The sequence below is a fragment of the Salvelinus fontinalis genome, chromosome 13 (assembly GCF_029448725.1).
Source record: "Salvelinus fontinalis isolate EN_2023a chromosome 13, ASM2944872v1, whole genome shotgun sequence".
In the NCBI taxonomy this organism is placed as follows: domain Eukaryota; kingdom Metazoa; phylum Chordata; class Actinopteri; order Salmoniformes; family Salmonidae; genus Salvelinus; species Salvelinus fontinalis.
Genome location: NC_074677.1, coordinates 8548486 through 8573699, shown reverse-complemented (window position 1 = coordinate 8573699; position 25214 = coordinate 8548486). Strand labels below are relative to the sequence as shown.

Genomic DNA, 25214 nt, shown 5'->3' with positions numbered 1-25214 from the left:
GGCCACAGAAGGAGAGTTGTATGGCATTGAAGCTCGTTTGGAGGTTAGTTAACACAGTTTCCAAAGAAGGGCCAGATATATACAGAATGGTGTCGTCTGCGTAGAGGTGGATCAAGGAATCACCCGCAGCAAGAACGACATCATTGATATATACAGAGAAAAGAGTCGGCCCGAGAATTGAACCCTGTGGTACCCCCATAGAGACTGCCAGAGGTCCGGACAACAGGCCCTCTGATTTTACACACTGAATTCTATCTAAGAAGTAGTTGGTGAAGCAGGCGAGGCAGTCATTTGAGAAACCAAGGCTATTGAGTCTGCTGACAAGAATACAGTGATTGACAGAGTCGAAAGCCTTGGCCAGGTCGATGAAGACGGCTGCACAGTACTGTCTTTTATCGATGGCGGTTATGATATCGTTTAGTACCTTGAGCGTGGCTGAGGTGCACCCGTGACCAGCTCGGAAACCGGATTGCACAGCGGAGAAGGTAGGGTGGGATTCGAAATGGTCAGTGATCTGTTTATTAACTTGGCTTTTAAAGCGTTTAGAAAGGCAGGGCAGGGTGGATATAGGTCTGTAACAGTTTGGGTCTAGAGTGTCACCCCCTTTGAAGAGGGGGATGACCGCGGCAGCTTTCCAATCTTTAGGGATCTAGGAAGAAACGAAAGAGAGGTTGAAGAGACTGGTAATAGGGGTTGCAACAATGGCGGCAGATAATTTTAGAAAGAGAAGGTCCAGATTGTCTAGCCCAGCTGATTTGTACGTGTTCAGGTGTTGCAGCTCTTTCACAACATCTGCGATCTGGATTTGGGTGAAGGAGAAGATGGGGAGGCTTGGGCAAGTAGCTGCGAGGGGTGCGGAGCTGTTGGCTGGGATTGGAGTAGCCAGGAGGAAAGCGTGGCCAGCCGTAGAGAAATGCTTATTGAAATTTTTGATTATCATGGATTTATCGGTGGTGTCATGACGTTGGGTTGGGGGTAGGTTTATGACAGTCATAAATACCTCTTTCCCCCTTTTTCTCTCTCCCTATTATAACTGATGTGACATAAGGAAACCCATGGGTTAACATAGAGATTCTGGGTAACATCAGAAGTTGGGGGAAATGAACTATATTCTGGTAACCCGACCAACTGAACATATGCGGTGGTACTTAAGGTATATTATGTCAGTTCGGTTGCCCTCTGACACATTCTCATCAAGGATTGAATGACATAAACTCTACTGTGGAAAGTCTAAATGTCAGAGATATCGGATTCACATGGAATTGTTGTTTAATTCAAATGTTTGAATATGACATTATTTGTGAAGAGATGAAATGTAATTTTAGCTTCCAAAGGAGAGATCTGTGCTTTCATAAGTTTCTCTGCTCACAGTGGTCCGCCCCTGTGAAGAGGAATGGGTTATAAACCTTTCAGACACACCCCTCTCCCTCCACTATAAAAGCCATTGAACCAGAATATAACTTGCTGTTCCGGGTATGCTAGGATGACGATCCAGTGTCAGAATGGTTCAGATAATCACTATAGATGAAGCCAACATCAGCATGGACTTTGATTGTGAATGGTATGAACTTTGAACTCGTATTCACTACAGAAGTGATATCTCCTAGCCTTGGAGTTAGCAACAGCTAAACGCAGGTTCGGAAGGACAGTCCAAGTATCCCGTCTAATACACACAACGTGTTCCCGTGACTACCAGAGACATTCTTCAAAGGACAGAGGACTCGGGTGATGACACGGGCCATCTACCACCAACCTACTGAAGCGCAGCTCAGAGTAAATATTGATTGCATTTTCCTCTTCAAATGGGCGGTAATTTAGAATGCATAAGATACTGTATTTACGATAGCACAGCTCGCCTATGTCAAGTCTCCCGCTCTTTCACTAGGACTCCCCCCCTTTCCTTTGTGTAACAAGCTGTCATATCGATTCTGCCCGCTAGGGACGTTTTTCTGTATGACGTAATTTGTGATCAAGTTATGATTTAATTGTGTATGTGTGTTTCTGTGTGATTAGTTAGGTATTTAGTAAATAAATAATTAAACCCAATTTTGTATTGCTGATTCAACTTGTTAGCCAGGATTCTTGCAGATAATCAAGGACTTACAACTTTCAGATGAGACTGAATGAAATGACGATTAATGTGACTGCTATTTAGTAAAATATTACTAAATCTTTAAGAGTTTATTCGAAAGATAACAGCTCTATAAATATTATTTCGTGGTGTCCCTCTCTATTTAATTAATATTTACATGATTAGTTCAATCAGGTAATATTCATTACGGAGAAATTATTTTATAGAATAGAATGTCATAGCAATTAATCTGGCATAGTCAAAGACACGACAGTGGTGACCGTGTCGCCTAGCGTCAGTGCAGTGGGCAGCTGGGAGGAGGTGCTCTTGTTCTCCACGGACTTTACAGTGTCCCAAAACTTTTGAGCTACAAGATGCAAATTTCTGTTTGAAAAAGCTAGCCTTTGCTTTCCTGACTGACTTTGTGTATTGTTTCCTGACTTCCCTGAACAGTTGCAAATTGCGGGGACTATTCGATGCTATTGCAGTCCGCCACAGGATTGTTTTGTGCTGGTCAAGGGCAGTCAGGTCTGGAGTGAACCAAGGGCTATATCTGTTCTTAGTTCTACATTTTTTGAAAGGGGCATGCTTATTTAAGATGGTGAGGAAATTTCTTTTAAAGAACGACCAGGCATCCTCGACTGACGGGAGGAGGTCAAAATCCTTCCAGGATACCTGGGCCAGGTTGATTAGAAAGGCCTGCTTGCAGAAGTGTTTTAGGGAGCGTTTGACAGTGATGAGGGGTGGTCGTTTGACCACGGACCCATAGCGGATGCAGGCAATGAGGCAGTGATCACTGAGATCCTGATTGAAAACAGCAGAGGTTTATTTGGAGGGCAAGTTGGTCAGGATAATATCTATGAGGGTGCCCATGATTACGGATTTAGGGTTGTACCTGGTGGTTTCCTTGATAATTTGTGTGAGGTTGAGGGCATCTAGCTTAGATTGTAGGACAGCTGGGGTGTTAAGCATATCCCAGTTTAGGTCACCTAACAGAATGAACTCTGAAGATAGATGGGGGGCAATCAATTCACATATGGTGTCCAGGGCACAGCTGGGAGCTGAGGGGGGTCTGTAACAGGCAGCCACAGTGCGAGACTTATTTCTGGAGAGATTCATTTTTTAAATTAGAAGCTCGAACTGTTTGTGCATAGACCTGGAAAGTATGACAGAACTTTGCAAGCTATCTCTGTAGTAGATTGCAACTCTGTAACGCTCGTCTTCGGGTGAAAGAGAGGAGGACCAAGGCGCAGCGTGGTACGTGTTCATGATGAGGAATTTTAATGCTAATCTAACAAACAGAACACTACAAAATACAAAACAACAAACGAAGTGAACAAACGAACGAAACAGTACCATGTGGCGAACAAACACTGACACGGCAACAAACACCCACAACTCAAAAGTGAAACCCAGGCTACCTAAATATGATTCTCAATCAGGGACAATGATTGACAGCTGCCACTGATTGAGAATCATACCAGGCCGAACTCAAAACCCCAACATAGAAAAACACACATAGACTACCCACTCAGCTCACGTCCTGACCAACACTAAAACAAAGAAAACACAAAAGAACTATGGTCAGAACGTGACAAACTCCTCCCCCTTTGGCAGTTCTATCTTGACGGAAAATGTTGTAGTTGGGTATGGAAATCTCAGAATTTTTGGTGGCCTCTCTCTACTATTATTCTGACACATTCTAAAAATAAAATGGTGATTCTAACTGAACTAAAACAGGGAATTTCTACTAGGATTAATTGTCAGGAATTGTGAAAAACTGAGTTTAAATGTATTTGGCTGAGGCGTATGTAAACTTCAGACTTCAACTGTACATATACTATACTATATACTATAATATACTATAATATACTGCCCTCTATACTATACTATACTATAATGAATTTTAATAAACAAGACGAAACGAAACACACGAAGAACACTTGATACTTTACAAAACAACAAAACGAAGTAAACAGACCTGGACACGAACTTACATACAACGTGAAGAACGCACGAACAGGAACAGACTACAAATACCTAACGACAATGAAACAGTCCCGTATGGTGCGCACATACACTGACACGGAAGACAATCACCCACAAACAAACAGTGAGAACACCCTACCTTAATATGACTCTCAATTAGAGGAAAACGCAAAACACCTGCCTCTAATCAAGAGCCATACCAGGCAACCCAAAACCAACATAGAAACGGAAAACATAGACTGACCACCCAAAACTCACGCCCTGACCATCACACATAAAAAACAACAGAAAACAGGTCAGGAACGTGACAGAACCCCCCCCCCCTCAAGGTGCGAACGCCGGGCGCACCAGCACAAAGTCCAGGGGAGGGTCTGGGTGGGCATCTGACCACGGTGGTGGCTCAGGCTCCGGACGCTGTCCCCACACCACCATAGTCACTCCCCGCTTCTGTATCCCCCTCCCAATGACCACCCTCCAACTAAAACCACCTAAATGAAGGGGCAGCACCGGGATAAGGGGCAGCACCGGGATAAGGGGCAGCACCGGGATAAGGGGCGGCAGGTCCTGGCTGAGGGACTCTGGCAGGTCCTGGCTGAGGGACTCTGGCAGGTCCTGGCTGAGGGACTCTGGCAGGTCCTGGCTGAGGGACTCTGGCAGGTCCTGGCTGAGGGACTCTGGCAGGTCCTGGCTGAGGGACTCTGGCAGGTCCTGGCTGAGGGACTCTGGCAGGTCCTGGCTGAGGGACTCTCCCAGGTCCTGGCTGAGGGACTCTCCCAGGTCCTGGCTGAGGGACTCTCCCAGGTCCTGGCTGAGGGACTCTCCCAGGTCCTGGCTGAGGGACTCTCCCAGGTCCTGGCTGAGGGACTCTCCCAGGTCCTGGCTGAGGGACTCTGGCAGGTCCGGGCTGTAGGGCAGCTCATGACTGTAAGGCAGCTCATGACTGTAGGGCAGCTCATGACTGTAGGGCAGCTCATGACTGTAAGGCAGCTCATGACTGTAGGGCAGCTCATGACTGTAAGGCAGCTCATGACTGTAAGGCAGCTCATGACTGGAGGGCAGCTCATGACTGGAGGGCAGCTCATGACTGGAGGGCAGCTCATGACTGGAAGGCAGCTCATGACTGGAGGGCAGCTCATGACTGGAGTGCAGCTCATGACTGGAGGGCAGCTCATGACTGGAGGGCAGCTCATGATTGTAGGGCAGCTCATGACTGGAGGGCAGCTCATAACTGTAGGGCAGCTCCTGACTGTTGGGCAGCTCCTGACTGGCTGGCGGCTCTGGCAGCTCCTGACTGGCTGGCGGCTCTGGCGGCTCCTGACTAGCTGGCGGCTCTGGCGGCTCCTGACTAGCTGGCGGCTCTGGCGGCTCCTGACTGGCCGGCGGCTCTGGCGGCTCCTGACTGGCCGGCGGCTCTGGCGGCTCCTGACTGACGGACGGCTCTGGCGGCTCCTGACTGACGGCCGGCTCTAATGGCTCTGGGCAGACAGATGGCTCAGACGGCGCTGGGCAGACAGATGGCTCAGACGGCGCTGGGCAGACAGATGGCTCAGACGGCGCTGGGCAGACAGATGGCTCAGACGGCGCTGGGCAGACAGATGGCTCAGACGGCGCTGGGCAGACAGATGGCTCAGACGGCGCTGGGCAGACAGATGGCTCAGACGGCGCTGGGCAGACAGATGGCTCAGACGGCGCTGGGCAGACAGATGGCTCAGACGGCGCTGGGCAGACAGATGGCTCAGACGGCGCTGGGCAGACAGATGACTCAGACGGCGCTGGGCAGACAGGCAGTGCAGAAAGCGTTGGGCAGACAGGCAGTGCAGAAAGCGTTGGGCAGACGGCCGACTCTGCCCTGCTGAGGCGCACAGTAGGCCTGGTGCGTGGTGCCGGAACTGGAGGTACCGGGATGACGGCACGCACTTCAAGGCTAGTGCGGGGAGCAGGAACAGGGCACACTGACCTCTCGAAGCGCACTATAGGCCTGGTGCGTGGTACCGGAACTGGAGGTACCGGGCTGAGGGCACGCACCTCAGGGCGAGAAGGAACAGTGCGTACAGAGCTCTGGAGACGCACAGATGGCTTAGTGCGTGGTGCCGGAACTGGAGGCACTGGGCTGGAGACACGCACCATAGGGAGAGTGCGTGGAGGAGGAACAGGGCTCTGGAGACGCACAGGTGGCTTAGTGCGTGGTGCCGGAACTGGTGGTACTGGGCTGGGGCGAGGAGGTAGCGCCGGAAATACCGGACCGTGTAGGCGTACTGGCTCCCTTGAGCACTGAGCCTGCCCAACCTTACCTGGTTGAATGCTCCCCGTCGCCCGACCAGTGCGGAGAGGTGGAATAACCCGCACCGGGCTATGTAGGCGAACCGGGGACACCATGCGTAAGGCTGGTGCCATGTAAGCCGGCCCAAGGAGACGTACTGGTGGCCAGATATGTAGGGCCGGCTTCATGACATTTGGCTCAATGCCCAATCTAGCCCTACCAGTGCGGGGAGGTGGAATAACCCGCACTGGGCTATGCACCCGTACAGGAGACACCGTGCGCTCTACTGCGTAACACGGCGTCTGCCCGTACTCCCGCTCTCCACGGTTAGCCTGGGAAGTGGGCACAGGTCTCCTACCTGCCCTCGGCCCACTACCTCTTAGCCTCCCCCAAGAAATTTTTGGGTAGTACTCACGGGCTTTTCGGGCTTCCGTGCTAGACGCATCCCCTCATACTGCTGGTTCCTCTCTCCGGTCTCCTCCGCTCTCCGAGCTGCCTCCAGCTGTACCCATGGGCGGTGATTCACCTCCACTTTAGCCCATGGTCCCTTTCCTTCCATGATCTCCTCCCAAGACCATAAATCCTGCTTCGTGCGCTGTCGTTGCTGTCCATTAACCCGCTGCTTGATCTGGGTTTGGTGGGTGATTCTGTAACGGGTGTCGCAATCCTCCTCCTCAAACGAGGAGAGGAGAGAAGGATCGAAAGACCAAAATGCAGCGGGTTGTGAATACATAATGAATTTTAATAAACAAGACGAAACGAAACACACGAAGAACACTTGATACTTTACAAAACAACAAAACGAAGTAAACAGACCTGGACACGAACTTACATACAACGTGAAGAACGCACGAACAGGAACAGACTACAAATACCTAACGACAATGAAACAGTCCCGTATGGTGCGCACATACACTGACACGGAAGACAATCACCCACAAACAAACAGTGAGAACACCCTACCTTAATATGACTCTCAATTAGAGGAAAACGCAAAACACCTGCCTCTAATCAAGAGCCATACCAGGCAACCCAAAACCAACATAGAAACGGAAAACATAGACTGACCACCCAAAACTCACGCCCTGACCATCACACATAAAAAACAACAGAAAACAGGTCAGGAACGTGACAGAACCCCCCCCCCCCTCAAGGTGCGAACGCCGGGCGCACCAGCACAAAGTCCAGGGGAGGGTCTGGGTGGGCATCTGACCACGGTGGTGGCTCAGGCTCCGGACGCTGTCCCCACACCACCATAGTCACTCCCCGCTTCTGTATCCCCCTCCCAATGACCACCCTCCAACTAAAACCACCTAAATGAAGGGGCAGCACCGGGATAAGGGGCAGCACCGGGATAAGGGGCAGCACCGGGATAAGGGGCGGCAGGTCCTGGCTGAGGGACTCTGGCAGGTCCTGGCTGAGGGACTCTGGCAGGTCCTGGCTGAGGGACTCTGGCAGGTCCTGGCTGAGGGACTCTGGCAGGTCCTGGCTGAGGGACTCTGGCAGGTCCTGGCTGAGGGACTCTCCCAGGTCCTGGCTGAGGGACTCTCCCAGGTCCTGGCTGAGGGACTCTCCCAGGTCCTGGCTGAGGGACTCTCCCAGGTCCTGGCTGAGGGACTCTCCCAGGTCCTGGCTGAGGGACTCTGGCAGGTCCGGGCTGTAGGGCAGCTCATGACTGTAAGGCAGCTCATGACTGTAGGGCAGCTCATGACTGTAGGGCAGCTCATGACTGTAAGGCAGCTCATGACTGTAGGGCAGCTCATGACTGTAAGGCAGCTCATGACTGTAAGGCAGCTCATGACTGGAGGGCAGCTCATGACTGGAGGGCAGCTCATGACTGGAGGGCAGCTCATGACTGGAGGGCAGCTCATGACTGGAGGGCAGCTCATGACTGGAGTGCAGCTCATGACTGGAGGGCAGCTCATGACTGGAGGGCAGCTCATGATTGTAGGGCAGCTCATGACTGGAGGGCAGCTCATAACTGTAGGGCAGCTCCTGACTGTTGGGCAGCTCCTGACTGGCTGGCGGCTCTGGCAGCTCCTGACTGGCTGGCGGCTCTGGCGGCTCCTGACTAGCTGGCGGCTCTGGCGGCTCCTGACTAGCTGGCGGCTCTGGCGGCTCCTGACTGGCCGGCGGCTCTGGCGGCTCCTGACTGGCCGGCGGCTCTGGCGGCTCCTGACTGACGGACGGCTCTGGCGGCTCCTGACTGACGGCCGGCTCTAATGGCTCTGGGCAGACAGATGGCTCAGACGGCGCTGGGCAGACAGATGGCTCAGACGGCGCTGGGCAGACAGATGGCTCAGACGGCGCTGGGCAGACAGATGGCTCAGACGGCGCTGGGCAGACAGATGGCTCAGACGGCGCTGGGCAGACAGATGGCTCAGACGGCGCTGGGCAGACAGATGGCTCAGACGGCGCTGGGCAGACAGATGGCTCAGACGGCGCTGGGCAGACAGATGGCTCAGACGGCGCTGGGCAGACAGATGACTCAGACGGCGCTGGGCAGACAGGCAGTGCAGAAAGCGTTGGGCAGACAGGCAGTGCAGAAAGCGTTGGGCAGACGGCCGACTCTGCCCTGCTGAGGCGCACAGTAGGCCTGGTGCGTGGTGCCGGAACTGGAGGTACCGGGATGACGGCACGCACTTCAAGGCTAGTGCGGGGAGCAGGAACAGGGCAGACTGACCTCTCGAAGCGCACTATAGGCCTGGTGCGTGGTACCGGAACTGGAGGTACCGGGCTGAGGGCACGCACCTCAGGGCGAGAAGGAACAGTGCGTACAGAGCTCTGGAGACGCACAGATGGCTTAGTGCGTGGTGCCGGAACTGGAGGCACTGGGCTGGAGACACGCACCATAGGGAGAGTGCGTGGAGGAGGAACAGGGCTCTGGAGACGCACAGGTGGCTTAGTGCGTGGTGCCGGAACTGGTGGTACTGGGCTGGGGCGAGGAGGTAGCGCCGGAAATACCGGACCGTGTAGGCGTACTGGCTCCCTTGAGCACTGAGCCTGCCCAACCTTACCTGGTTGAATGCTCCCCGTCGCCCGACCAGTGCGGAGAGGTGGAATAACCCGCACCGGGCTATGTAGGCGAACCGGGGACACCATGCGTAAGGCTGGTGCCATGTAAGCCGGCCCAAGGAGACGTACTGGTGGCCAGATATGTAGGGCCGGCTTCATGACATTTGGCTCAATGCCCAATCTAGCCCTACCAGTGCGGGGAGGTGGAATAACCCGCACTGGGCTATGCACCCGTACAGGAGACACCGTGCGCTCTACTGCGTAACACGGCGTCTGCCCGTACTCCCGCTCTCCACGGTTAGCCTGGGAAGTGGGCACAGGTCTCCTACCTGCCCTCGGCCCACTACCTCTTAGCCTCCCCCAAGAAATTTTTGGGTAGTACTCACGGGCTTTTCGGGCTTCCGTGCTAGACGCATCCCCTCATACTGCTGGTTCCTCTCTCCGGTCTCCTCCGCTCTCCGAGCTGCCTCCAGCTGTACCCATGGGCGGTGATTCACCTCCACTTTAGCCCATGGTCCCTTTCCTTCCATGATCTCCTCCCAAGACCATAAATCCTGCTTCGTGCGCTGTCGTTGCTGTCCATTAACCCGCTGCTTGATCTGGGTTTGGTGGGTGATTCTGTAACGGGTGTCGCAATCCTCCTCCTCAAACGAGGAGAGGAGAGAAGGATCGAAAGACCAAAATGCAGCGGGTTGTGAATACATAATGAATTTTAATAAACAAGACGAAACGAAACACACGAAGAACACTTGATACTTTACAAAACAACAAAACGAAGTAAACAGACCTGGACACGAACTTACATACAACGTGAAGAACGCACGAACAGGAACAGACTACAAATACCTAACGACAATGAAACAGTCCCGTATGGTGCGCACATACACTGACACGGAAGACAATCACCCACAAACAAACAGTGAGAACACCCTACCTTAATATGACTCTCAATTAGAGGAAAACGCAAAACACCTGCCTCTAATCAAGAGCCATACCAGGCAACCCAAAACCAACATAGAAACGGAAAACATAGACTGCCCACCCAAAACTCACGCCCTGACCATCACACACATAAAAAACAACGGAAAACAGGTCAGGAACGTGACACCTACTCTGCGTCTCACAAAGACAAATCTCAAATTTGGACTCATCAGACCAAAGGACAGATTTCCACCGGTTGAATGTCCATTGCTCGTGTGTCTTGGCCCAAGCAAGGCTCTTCTGCTTATTGGTGTCCTTTAGTATTGGTTTCTTTGCAGCAATTCGACCATGAAGGTCTGATTTACACAGTCTCCTGAACAGCTGATGTTGAGATGTGTCTGTTTCTTGAACTCTGTGAAGCCTTTGTTGGGGCTGCAATTTCTGAGGCTGGTAACTCTAATGAACGTATCCTCTGCAGCAGAGGTAACTCTGGGTCTTCCTTTCCTGTTGAGTTCCTCATGAGAGCCAGTTTCATCATAGCACTTGATGGTTTTTGACAGACCTTCATGTTTTAAAGTCATCTCTTTGCTTATTTGAGCTGTTCTTGCCATAATATGGACTTGGTCTTTTACCAAATAGGGCTATCTTCTGTATACCCCCCTACCTTGTCACATCACATCTGATTGGCTCAAATCCATTAATAAGGAAAGAAATTCCACAAATTAACTTTTAACAAGGCACACCTGTTAATTGAAATGCATTCCATGTGAAGCTGGTTGAGAGAATGCCAAGAGGGTGAAAAGCTGTCATCAAAGCAAAGGGTGGCTACTTTGAAGAACATCAAATATAAAATATATTTTGATTTGTTTAACACTTTGGTTACTACATGATTCCATATGTGTTATTTCGTATGTAGATAATTGTAAAAATAAAGAAAAACTCAAAATGTTGACTTGTTCTGTAGTTCTGTCCTTGAGCTGTTGTCTATTAATGTTCTGTATTATGTCATGTTTCATGTTTTGTGTGGACCCCAAGAAGAGTAGCTGCTGCTTTTGCAACAGCTAATGGGGATCTTAATAAAATGCCAACAATACCAAAAATAATCAAATATAACCATTAGAATTTAATCATACACTGACTATACAAAACATTAAGAATATGACATAGACTGACCAGTTTCATCCAGCTGAAAGCTATGATACCTTATTGATGTCACTTGTTAAATCCACATCAATCAGTGTAGATGAAGGGGAGGAGACAGGTTAATGAAGGATTTTTACGCCTTGAGACGTGGATTGTGTATGTGTCCCATTCAGAGAGTGAATGGGAAATAAAAAATATGTAAGTGCCTTTGAACGGGTTATGGTAGTCGGTCAACCCAAAGGACATCCAGCCAAAATCTGTGGGAAGCATTGTGGTGAACATGGGCATCCCTGTGGAATGCTTTCAACACCTTATAGAGTCCATGCCTGAAGAATTGAGGCTGTTCTGAGGGTAAAGGGGGAGTGCAACTCAAGATTAGGAAGGTGTTTCATAATGTTTGGTATACTCAACAAAAAATAATTTTTCTATAGACTAATTTACTGGTATTTTTTTTTTAGGTTGATCCAAATATAATTTTTTACAGTATACTGCTAAGTTAAACAAACACAAGTTAAACAAACACAAAGACTCATTCCATCCTTCTACCAAAAGCAGATCAGTTGTCACGTTCCTGACCTTGTTTTCCTTTTGTATAGCTTTGTTTTGTTGGTCAGGACGTGAGCTGAGTGGGCATTCTCTGTGTTTGTTCCTTGTTAAGTGTCAGGGTTAATTGACCTTGTATGGCTCTCAATCAGAGACAGGTGTTTTCGTTTTCCTCTGATTGAGAGACATACATAGGGAGGTTGTTTCTCACTGTTTGTTTGTGGGTGATTCTCGCTGTGTCTGTGTTTATTGCACCACACGGTACTGTCTCGTTCGTGTTGCCTGTTCGTGGGTTCTGCGTGTTTTATGTAAGTTCCATGATCAGGTCTGTCTACGTTGTTTGTTTGTTATTTTGTATAAGTCAAGTATAGTTCGTGTCAGTCTTCGTCTTTTCAATAAATTCATTATGTCAACATACCTCGCTGCGTATTGGTCCACCGATCCTTCTCTCCTCTCCTCGTCCGAGGAAAAGGAAGAAGACGACAATTGTTACAGAATCACCCACCAAACTAGGATCAAGCAGCAGGGAAAAGGGCAGCGACAGCAGTGGGAGAAAACCCAGGACTCCTGGACTTGGGAGGAGATCCTGGACGGTAAAGGACCCTGGGTTCAGCCAGGGGAATATCGCCGTCCCAAGGCGGAGTTGGAAGCAGCGAAGGCAGAGAGGCGCTGGTATGAGGAGGGAGCGCGGCGACGCGGTTGGGAGCCCGAGAGTCAGACCCAAACATTTCTTGGGGGGTGGCACACGAGGAGTGTGGCAAAGCCGGGTAGGATACCTGAGCCAACTCCCCGTGCTTACCGTGGAGTGAGAGGGCGTCGTACTGGTCAGACACCGTGTTATGCGGTAAAGCGCACGGTGTCCCCAGTACGCGTGCTTAGCCCAGTGCGGGCTATTCCACCTCGCCGCACTGGTAGGGCTAAGTTGGGCATCGAGCCGGATGTCATGAAGCCGGCCCAACGCATCTGGCCACCAGTGCGTCTCCTCGGGCCGGCATACATGGCACCAGCCTTACGAATGGTGTCCCCGGTTCGCCAGCATAGCCCAGTGCGGGCTATTCCACCTCGCCGCACTGGCAGGGCTACGGGCACCATTCAACCTGGTAAGGTTGGGCAGGCTCGGTGCTGAAGAGCACGTGTCCTCCTTCACGGTCCGGTATACCCGGTGCCACCTCCATGTACCAGTCCTCCGGTGGCAGCCCCCCGTACCAGGCTGTCTCTCCGGGTTCTCTCTCCAGCTGCTCCCACCTGTCCAGCGCTGTCAGAGCTTTCCTCCTCTCCAGCGCAGCCAGTGCCTATACCACGCACCAGGCTGTCTCTCCGTCTCCTCCCTACAGAGCTGCCCGTCTGGCCAGAGCCGTCCAGCCGGGACCTGCCAGAGCCGTCCAGCCGGGACCTGCCAGAGCCGTCCAGCCGGGACCTGCCAGAGCCGTCCAGCCGGGACCTGCCAGAGCCGTCCAGCCGGGACCTGCCAGAGCCGTCCAGCCGGGACCTGCCAGAGCCGTCCAGCCGGGACCTGCCAGAGCCGTCCAGCCGGGACCTGCCAGAGCCGTCCAGCCGGGACCTGCCAGAGCCGTTCAGCCGGGACCTGCCAGAGTCCCTCAGCCGGGACCTGCCAGAGTCCCTCAGCCGGGACCTGTCAGAGTCCCTCAGCCGGGACCTGCCAGAGTCCCTCAGCCCGGACCTGCCCCTTATCCCGGTGCTGCCCCTTATCCCGGTGCTGCCCCTTATCCTGGTGCTGCCCCTTATCCCGGTGCTGCCCCTTCATTTAGATGGGTTTAGTTGGAGGGTGGTCATTGGGAGGGGGATACGGAAGCGGGGAGTGACTATGGTGGTGTGGGGACAGCGTCCAGAGCCGAAGCCGCCACCGTGGACAGATGCCCACCCAAACCCTCCCCTTGAGGTTGAGTTTTGAGGCCGGAGTCCGCATCTTGGGGGTTGGGGGGGGTTAATGTCACATTCCTGACCTTGTTTTCCTTTTGTATAGCTTTGTTTTGTTGGTCAGGACGTGAGCTGGGTGGGCATTCTCTGTGTTTGATCCTTGTTAAGTGTCAGGGTTAATTGACCTTGTATGGCTCTCAATCAGAGATAGGTGTTTTCGTTTTCCTCTGATTGAGAGACATACATAGGGAGGTTGTTTCTCACTGTTTGTTTGTGGGTGATTGTCGCTGTGTCTGTGTTTATTGCACCACACGGTACTGTCTCGTTCGTTTTGCCTGTTCGTGGGTTCTGCGTGTTTTATGTAAGTTCCATGATCAGGTCTGTCTACGTTGTTTGTTATTTTGTATAGTTCGTGTCAGTCTTCGTCTTTTCAATAAATTCATTATGTCAACATACCTCGCTGCGTATTGGTCCACCGATCCTTCTCTCCTCTCCTCGTCCGAGGAAGAGGAAGAAGACGACAATCGTTACATCAGTTTGACGTGCCTCCTAGCCTGAGTTGTCCCATTTCTCTCTCTCTCTCTCTCTCTCTCTCTCTCTCTCTCTCGACTATGTAGAATGCATCTCTCTCTGCCTCTCTTCCTTTCCTTCTAGTTCTCAGTCTCCCTCTCGAACCACTTCCTCTCTTATTTTCCTGATATCTTTCTTTCTATCTCTCTTTCCCTCTTTCTTGTCTGTTTTTCCATTTATTTTCTACCCTTCCTCCCTCTATTCCCTCCCCCTTTCTGTTTTTTGTATATTTCATTTCAGAGAGAGAGAGAGAGACTTACAGCTCCTTTTTTCAAGAAATAGAGGATATTGTTGCCAGTGACACGCACACATATAAACACGAATGCAAGCACACACACGCATACTTACACACACTCGCACGTACGCATACAAGCAACTGTGTCATCCTCAGTGTGTTCCCTCCAATCTAGACAGCCTTCCCTGCCCTACCACCAGCATCCCTCCAACTTATCCTGTAATGTATGAATAGAAAAGCAATATGCTGCTCATACAGTGCATTCGGAAAGTATTCAGACTCCTTGGCTTTTCCACATTTCGTTACGTTACAGCCATATTCTAAAATTAATTAAATACACCATATTCCTCAACAATCTACACACATTGCCCCATAATGACAAAGAAAAATAATAATAATAATAAAAAGGAGAACTTGATTGGAGTCCACCTGTGGTAAATTCAATTGATTGGACATGATTTGGAAAGGCACACCTGTCTAATTAAGGTCCCACAGTTGACAGTGCATGTCTGTGCAAAAACCAAGCCATGAGGTTCGAAGGAATTGTCCATAGAGCTCCGAGACAGGATTGTGTCAAGGCACAGATCTGGGGAAGCGTACCAAAAACTGTCTGCAGCATTGAAGGTCCCCAAGAACACAGTGGCCTCCATCATTCTTAAATGGAAGAAGTTTGGAACCATCAAGGACTCCGTCCGGCCAAACTGAGCAATCGGGGGAGAAAGGCCTTGGTCAGGGAGGGGACCAAGAACCCGATGTTTACTCTGACAGAGCTCCAGAGTTCCTCTGTGGAGAATGGAGAACATTCCAGGAGGACAACCTTCTCTGCTGCACTCCGCCAATCAGGCCTTTAAGGTAGAGTGGCCGGACGGAAGCCACTCCTCAGTAAAAGGCACATGACAGCCCGCTTGGAGTTTTACAAATGGCAGACCATGAGAAACAAGATTATCTAATCTGATGAAACCAAGATTGAACTCTTTGGCTTGAATGCCAAACGTCACATCCGGAGGAAACCTGGCACCATCCCTACGGTGAAGCATGGTGGTGGCAACATCATGCTATTGGGATGTTTTTCAGTGGCAGGGACTGGTAGACTAGTCAGAATCAAGGGAAAGATGAACAGAATAAAGTACAGAGAGATCCTTGATGAAAATCTGCTCCAGAGCGCTCAGGACCTCAGACTGGGGCAACGGTTCACCTTCCAACAGGACAACGACCCTAAGCACACAGCCAAGACAATGCAGGAGTAGCTTCGGGACAAGCCTCTGAATGTCCTTGTGTGTCCCAGCCAGAGCCCGGACTTGAACCCGATCGAACATCTCTGGAGAGACCTGAAAATAGCTGTGCTGCGATGCTCCCCATCCAACCTGACAGAGCTTGAGAGGATCTGCAGAGAAGAAAGGGAGTAACTCCCCAAATACAGGTGTGTCAAGCTTGAAGCATCATACCCAAGAAGATTCTAGGCTGTAATTGCTGCCAAAGGTGCTTCAACAAAATACTGAGTAAAGGGTCTGACTACTTATGTAAATGTGACCCGCGCATATGTCGCGGGTCACTACTTCACAGGAGAGCAGTTTGAACGTAAACTTGCTTTTTTAAAATGTTTTTGGGGGCAGAAATGCCTTCTCGAACATGTGAACTTTCATGTGCCTTAATAAAATACTTGTATACCATCTGTAAATTTGAAATAAAAGTTGGTTAAGCCACAGAAAAAGGGAGCAACCTTCCCCCTAGCCAAAGCTTAATTCTTATGGCTGCAATCCCATTAACGGAATCGATATGACAACAGCCAGTGAAAGTGCAGGGCGCTAAATTCAAACAACAGAAATCTCATAATTACAATTCCTCAAGCATACAAGTATTTCACACCATTTCAAAGATACACTTCTTGTTAATCCCAACACAGTGTCCGATTTCAAAAAGGCTTTACAGCGAAGCACCACAAACGATTGTGTTAGGTCACCGCCAAATCACAGTCATTTTTCCAGCCAAAGACAGGAGTCACAAAAAGCAGAAATATAGATAAGATTAATCACTAACCTTTGATGATCTTCATCAGATGACATTGGCGCCATGTTCAGAAATGCCTCCAAAATATCAGGAGAAATTGCAGAGCCACGTCAAATAACAGAAATACTCATCATAAACTTTGATGAAAGATACATGTTTTACATAGAATTAAAGATAACCTGTCACGAGCCTCAACCCCGGATCCGGGAGCACCCCCCCCCCCCCCCCCCCCCAGCATCCCCCCCCCCCACACTGATTAGCATCGCTAGCATAGCGTCACAATTAAATAGTAGCATCTAAATATCATTAAATCACAAGTCCAAGACACCTAATGAAAGATACAGATCTTGTGAATAAAGCCACCATTTCAGATTTTTTAAATGTTTTACAGGGAAGACACAATATGTAAATCTATTAGCTAAACACGTTAGCAAAAGACACCATTTTTCTTTGTCCACCATTTTTTCTCTCCACCAGTAGCTATCACCAATTCGGCTAAACTAAGATATTGATAGCCACTAACCAAGAAAAAACATTTACATTACATTACATTTAAGTCATTTAGCAGACGCTCTTATCCAGAGCGACTTACAAATTGGTGCATTCACCTTATGATAACCAGTCGAACAACCACTTTACAATAGTGCATCTAACTCTTTTAAGGGGGGGGGGGGGGTTAGAAGGATTACTTTATCCTATCCTAGGTATTCCTTAAAGAGGTGGGGTTTCAGGTGTCTCCGGAAGGTGGTGATTGACTCCGCTGACCTGGCGTCGTGAGGGAGTTTGTTCCACCATTGGGGTGCCAGAGCAGCGAACAGTTTTGACTGGGCTGAGCGGGAACTGTACTTCCTCAGAGGTAGGGAGGCGAGCAGGCCAGAGGTGGATGAACGCAGTGCCCTTGTTTGGGTGTAGGGCCTGATCAGAGCCTGAAGGTACGGAGGTGCCGTTCCCCTCACAGCTCCGTAGGCAAGCACCATGGTCTTGTAGCGGATGCGAGCTTCAACTGGAAGCCAGTGGAGAGAGCGGAGGAGCGGGGTGACGGGAGAGAACTTGGGAAAGTTGAACACCAGACGGGCTGCGGCGTTCTGGATGAGTTGTAGGGGTTTAATGGCACAGGCAGGGAGCCCAGCCAACAGCGAGTTGCAGTAATCCAGACGGGAGATGACAAGTGCCTGGATTAGGACCTGCGCCGCTTCCTGCATGAGGCAGGGTCGTACTCTGCGAATGTTGTAGAGCATGAACCTACAGGAACGGGTCACCGCCTTGATGTTAGTTGAGAACGACAGGGTGTTGTCCAGGATCACGCCAAGGTTCTTAGCACTCTGGGAGGAGGACACAATGGAGTTGTCAACCGTGATGGCGAGATCATGGAACGGGCAGTCCTTCCCCGGGAGGAAGAGCAGCTCCGTCTCAAAACCTCATCAGATGACAGTCTGATAACATATTTATGGTATAGGATAGGTTTTGTTAGAAAAATGTGCATATTTCAGGTATAAATCATAGTTTGCCATTGCAGCCACCATCACAAATCTCACCAAAGCGACTAGAATTACTACAGAGAGCAACGTGTTTTACCAATTTACTCATCATAAAACATTTCTTAAAAATACACAGCACATAGCAATGGAAAGACACAGATCTTGTGAATTCAGACAATATTTCAGATGTTCTAAGTGTTTTACAGCAAAAACACAATAAATCGTTATATTAGCATACCACATATGCAAACGTTACCCGACCATTGATTCAAGCCAAAGAGAGCGATATCGTTATCATCGCCAATATATATTAATTTTTTCACTAACCTTCTCAGAATTCTTCAGATGACACTCCTGTAACATCATATTACAACATACATATAGAGTTTGTTCAAAAATGTGCATATTTAGCCACCAAAATCATGGTTAGACAATGACAAAAGTAGCCCAGCTGGTCAGAAAATGTTGTGCACCATATTAGACAGTGATCTAGTCTTATACATAAATACTCATAAACTTGACTAAAAAATATAGGGTGGACAGCGATTGATAGACAATTTAATTCTTAATACAATCGCGGAATTACATTTTTTAAATTATCCTTACTTTTCAATACAGGTTGCGCCAAGCAAAGCTACACCTAACAAAATGGCGGAACGTGCGTTTAACATTTTTTGACAGAACAACGATTTATCATCTTAAATATTTCTTACTATGAGGTGATCTTCCATCAGAATCTTGGGCAATGAATCCTTTCTTGGGTCTAATCTTCTTTTGGTCGAAAGATGCCCTCTGTCCGTCGAAATGCCCACTAACGTTCGACCGGGACCCCGAAACGTGCCCGGCTCTTCAAAGAGCATCACATAGAAATGCCTCAAAATCGCACTAAACGGATATAAATTGCTATAAAACGGTTTAAATTAACTACCTTATGATGTTTCTAACACCTATAACGAGTAAAAACATGACCGACGCTATATTACTGGCTAAACCAAGGCTTGGAAAAAGGCCAGTCAGATATCCTTCTTGCGTTGAGCGCAGAGTCCAAAAGAACGCTACTTCCGGTATTTGGTGATTTATAGAGGCCATGATTACGCAATCGACTCCATTCAAATTGTCACCACTTACTGACATCTAGAGGAAGGCGTGGGCAGTGTTTGTATCCTCATAGGATTTACAGTGGCTTTAAAACTGATCTGGAACCAGAGGCCAAGAGTTCTGAAAACTCACTCACTGGGAGGAAAAGTGCTGTAGAATGAGTTCTGTTCCACTCAGAGACATAATTCAAACGGCTATAGAAACTAGAGAGTGTTTTCTATCCAATAATAACAATAATATGCATATTGTACGAGCAAGAATTGAGTACTAGGCAGTTTAATCTGTAGAGCAAATTATGCTAATGCGAAACAGCACCCCCTATAGTTGCAAGAAGATAAACTTGTTCTTAATGCCACCGCTGTGTCAGATTTCAAAAAGCTTTCCGGCAAAAGCACAATATTCAATAATCTGAGAACAGCGTTCAGCCACAAAAGGAAGCCATACAGTTAGCTGCCAAATTGTGCAGTCAACAAAACTCATAAATAGCATTATAAATCTTCACTTACCTTTGCTGATCTTTGTCGGAATGCACTCCCAGGACTCCCACTTCCACAAGAAAATGTAGTTTTGTTCGGTAATGTCCATAATTTATGTCCAAATAGCTACTTTTGTTAGCGTGTTTGGTAAACAAATCCAACGTCAGGAAGCGCGTTCACTAAAAGCTGACGAAATGTCAAAAGGTTCCGTAACAGTCAGTAGAAACATGTCAAACGATGTATTGAATCAATCTTTAGGATGTTTTTAACATAAATCTTCAATTATGTTCCAACCGGAGAATTCCAAGGTCTTCAGAAGTGCGATGGAACAGAGCTCCCTCTCATGTGAACGCGCATGGTCTCATGTGAACGCGCATGGTCAGAGCATGGTCAGCTCATGATAGACCATACTCATTCCCATCTCCTTCGACCCTACTTCACAGTAGAAGCATCAGACAAGTTTCTACAGACTGTTGACATCTAGTGGAAGCCGTAGGAAGTGCAAACTGACCCATATCCCACTGTGTATTCGATAGGCGATGAGTTGAAAACCTACAAACCTCAGATTTCCCACTTCCTGGTTGGATCTATTTCTCAGGTTTTTGCCTGCCATATGAGTTCTGTTATACTCACAGACATCATTCAAACAGTTTTGGAAACGTCAGAGTGTTTTCTATCCAATACTAATAATAATATGCATATATTAGCAACTGAGACTGAGGAGCAGGCAATTTACTCTGGGCACCTCTGGGCACCTTTTCATCCAAGCTACTCAATACTGCCCCTGCAGCCATAAGAAGTTTTAAGATGATTGTTAGGGTCAGTGTGAACCAGAGTAACTTGACACAACAGCGGTCCAGGCAAGCTGTACAAACAAAACGGAAACGACACAGGACATATTATTTATTGAAAGGGGTTGCAGTCTGCCGTGAAGCATTCATCCATGTACACGGGTTAGAGTCTAGCTACAGTGTCAGATAATATTAGTTTCTAATTTTGTCAGAAAGTTGCTTTCATTGCAAGTTAAAGCTTACTGTTAGCTAGCTAGCTGACATTAGGTGGCTGGCTGGCTAGCTAACATTACAGTTATTATCTGCGTGTAGTAATGTTATTTCAGAATGCCATTTCGCATTGCTAGTTATAGCCTAATGTTAGCTAGCTAACTGAAACCGCATGTGCGAGCAAGGAGGCCTACAAACCTGACTCAGTTACACCAGCTCTGTTACACCAGCTCCATAGAGTACTAGCAATACAAACCGCGTGTCATAGCTAGCTAATAGTGAGCCTATTTGCTTAACTTTAGCTAGCTATGACACGCGATTTGTATTGCTATTACTCTATGGATTGAGATTATGGTTCATTGTTTAGCTAGCTAGCTCCATGTATAAACAAAATTCTTCTTAAAGCTGACTGTTAGCTGGCTAGCTGACGTAAGATGGCTGGCTCACTAGCTAACATGAAGGATTATGATCTGTGTGTAGTAATGTTATCTCAGAATGCCATTTCGCATTGCTAGTTATAGTATAATGTTAGCTAGTTAACTAGCTAACATTGAACCTATTTGGTTTACTTTAGGTAGCTACAGTTGAAGTTGGAAGTTTACATACTGTAACGGTCCTGACCAGTTTTATGTTGTTTTTGTATGTGTTATTGGTCAGGGCGTTAGTTTTGGGTGGGCAGTCTATGTTATCTGTTTCTATGTTGGTTTTGGGTTGCCTGGTATGGCTCTTGATTAGAGGCAGGTGGTTTGCGTTTTCCTCTAATTAAGAGTCATATTTAGGTAGGGCGTTCTCACTGTTTGTTTGTGGGTGATTGTCTCCTGTGTCTGTGTTATGTCTTACACCATACGGGATTGTTTCGGTTGTTCGTTTCGTTTCGTTTCGATGTAGTATGTTTCCTGTCCGTAAGTGTTACGTGTTAGTTATGTAAGTTTATGTTCAGGTTTCGTATACGTCGTTTTCTTGTTTTGTATTTTTGAAAGTGTTTTGTTTTTTCGTGTTGCCATCAGCGTCATAAATAAAAAGATGGCTTATTTCCCTCAAGCTGCATTTTGGTCTGAAGATCCTTCTCTCCTCACCTCGTCCGAGGATGAGGAGAGAGACAGCCGTTACACATACACCTTAGCCAAATACATTTAAACTCAGTTTTTCACAATTCCTCGCATTTAAACCTAGTAAAGATTCCCTGTCTTAGGTCAGTTAGGATCACCATTTTATTTTAAGAATGTGAAATGTCAGAATAATAGTAGAGAGAATTATTTATTTCAACTTTTATTTCTTTCATCACATTCCCAGTGGGTCAAACGTTTACATACACTCAATTAGTATTTAGTAGCATTGCCTTGAAATTGTTTAACTTGGGTCAAACATTTTGGGTAGCCTTCCACAAGAATCCCACAATAAGTTGGGTGAATTTTGGCCCATTCCTCCTGACAGAGCTGATGTAACTGAGTCAGGTTTGTAGGCCTCCTTGCTCGCACACGCGTTTTCAGTTCTGCCCAAAAATGTTCTATGGGATTGAGGTCAGGGCTTTGTGATGGCCACTCCAATACCTTGACTTTGTTGTCCTTAAGCCATTTTGCCACAACTTTGGAAGTATGTTTGGGGTCATTGTCCATTTGGAAGTCCCATTTGCGACCAAGCTTTAACTTCCTGACTGATGTCTTGAGATGTTGCTTCAATATATCCACATACTTTTCCATCCTCATGATGCCATCTATTTTGTGAAGTGCACCAGGCCCTACTGCAGCAAAGCACCCCCACCCCCGCTGCCACCCGCGTGCTTCACGGTTGGGATGGTGTTCTTCGGCTTGCAAGCCTCCCCCTTTTCCTCAAAACATAATGATGGTCATTATGGCCAAACAGTTCTATTTTTTGTTTCATCAGACCAGAGGACATTTCTCCAAAAAGTACGATCTTTGTCCCCATGTGCAGTTGCAAACCGTAGTCTGGCTTTTTTTATGGCAGTTTTGGAGCAGTGGCTTCTTCCTTGCTGAGTGGCCTTTCAGGTTATGTCGATATAGGACTCGTTTTACTGTGGATATAGATATTTTTGTCCCAGCATCTTCACAAGGTCCTTTGCTGTTGTTCTGGGATTGATTTGCACTTTTCACTCCAAAGTACTCTCTAGGAGACAGAACGCGTCTCCTTCCTGAGTGGTATGACGGCTGCGTAGTCCCATGGTGTTTATACTTGCATAATATTGTTTGTACAGATGAACGTGGTTCCTTCAGGCATTTGGAAATTGCTCCCAAGGATGAACCAGACTTGTGGAATTAATTTTCTGAGGTCTTGGCTGATTTCTTTTGATTTTCCCATAATGTCAAGCAAAGAAGCACTGAGTTTGAAGGTAAACCTTGAAATACATCCACAGGTACACCTCTAATTGACTCAAATGATGTCAATTAGCCTATCGGAAGCTTCTAAAGCCATGACCTCGTTTTATGGAATTTTCTAAGCTGTTTAAAGGCACAGTCAACTTAGTGTATGTAAACTTCTGACCCACTGGAATTGTGATACAGTGAATTATAAGTGAAATAATCTGTCTGTAAACAATTGTTGGAAAAATTACTTGTGTCATGCACAAAGTAGATGTCCTAACCAACTTGCCAAAACTATAGTTTGTTAACAAGAAATTTCTGGAGTGGTTGAAAAACAAGTTTTAATGACTCCAACCTAAGTGTATGTAAACTGTATGTTATGGCTTTTATATGCCTCCTCCTCGGACGAGGAGAGGCGAGAAGGATCGGACCAATGGTTAGTGGTTAGTGTCCATAATTTATTAGCATCGAACTGAACACTATATGAAGCAAGATAATAAATAGAAAATCAAACCGACAAACAGTCCCGTGTGGCACAACGACTACACGGAAGACAAACACCCACAAAACACACGTGAAACCCAGGCTGCCTAAGTATGATTCTCAATCAGGGACAACGATTGACAGCTGTCTCTGATTGAGAATCATACCCGGCCGAACACAAACATCCCAACATAGAAAATCAAACATAGACAAACCCACCCAACTCACGCCCTGAACAACTAAATAAATACAAGAAAAAGGAAAATCGGTTTGTATTGCAAGTACTCTATGGATTGGGATTATCGTTCATTGTTTAGCTAGCTAGCTAGCTACATGTCTAAATAAAATACCCCAAATTAAAGCTTACTGTTAGCTAGCTAGATAACGGTAGATGGCTGGCTCACTCGCTAACACTATGTTTATGATCTGTGTGTAGTAATGTTATCTCTGAAAGGCATTTCATATTGCTAGTTATAGCCTAATGTTAGCTAACTAATATTTAACCTATTATGGTTTATTTATTAATGATCCCCATTCGCTGCAGTCAAAGCAGCAGCTACTCTTCCTGGGGTCCTGGAAAATGTAGGCTGTTTATGCAATTTTAAAAACATTACAATACATTCAAAGATTTCACAACACACTGTGTACCCTCAGGCCCCTACTCCACCACTACCACATTTCTACAGTAATAAATCCATGGGTATGTATAGTGCGTATGTTATCATGTGTGTGTGTGTGTGTGTGTGTGTGTGTGTGTGTGTGTGTGTGTGTGTGTGTGTGTGTGTGTGTGTGTGTGTGTGTGTGTGTGTGTGTGTGTGTGTGTGTGTGTGTGTGTGTGTGTGTGTGTGTGTGTGTGGGCGTGTCTCTGCCAACGTTTGTGTTGCTTCACAGTCCCCGCTGTTCCATAAGGTGTTTTTTTAACTGTTTTTTCAAACAAATTTTACTGCTTGAGTCAGTTACTTGATGTAGAATAGAGTTCCATGTAGGCATGGCTCTATGTATTACAGCGTGCCTCCCATAGTCTGTCCTGCACCCCCTCCAGGTGTACGTTTTTCTTGTGGCATGTCTTGTGGGGTATGCATGGGTGTCTGAGCTGTGTGCCAGTAGTTTAGACAGACAGCTCAATGCATTCAACATGTCAATACCTCTCATAAATACAAGTAGTGATGAAGTCAATCTCTCCTCCACTTTCAGCCAAGAGAGATTGACATGCAAATGATTAATATTAGCTCTCTGTGTACATCCTAGGACTAGCCGTGCTGCCCTGTTCTGAGCCAATTGCAATTTTCCTAAGTCCTTTTTTGTGGCACCTGACCACATGACTGAACAGTAGTCAAGGTGCGACACAACTAGGGCCTGTAGGACCTGCCTTGTTGAAAGTGTTGTTAAGAAGGCAGAGCATCGCTTTATTATAGACAGACTTCTCCCCATCTTAGCTACTACTGCATCAATATGTTTTGACCATGACAATTTACAATCTAGTATTATTCCAAGCAGTTTAGTCATCTCAACTCGCTCAATTTCCACATTACTTATTACAAGATTAGTTGAGGTTTAGGGTTTAGTGAGTGTTTTGTTCCAAATACAATGATGATTGTATTTTTATAAATATTTAGTGCTAACTTATTCCTTGCCACCCACTCTGAAACTAACTGCAGCTCTTTGTTGAGTGTTGCAGTCATTTCAGTCGCTGTAGTAGCTGACGTGTAGCTGACGAGTCATCCGCAT

The 25214-nt window shown here is 47.6% G+C and overlaps 1 long non-coding RNA gene across 1 annotated transcript; it reads left to right on the top strand.

Annotated features, from left to right (window-relative positions):
* The first annotated feature begins 960 nt into the window (after nucleotides 1-960).
* LOC129868034 (uncharacterized) lies at nucleotides 961-2046 on the top strand. The gene is made up of 2 exons (XR_008761715.1): nucleotides 961-1561; nucleotides 1697-2046. It is a non-coding gene; the product is annotated as an uncharacterized LOC129868034 (long non-coding RNA).
* Nucleotides 2047-25214: the final 23168 nt, after the last annotated feature.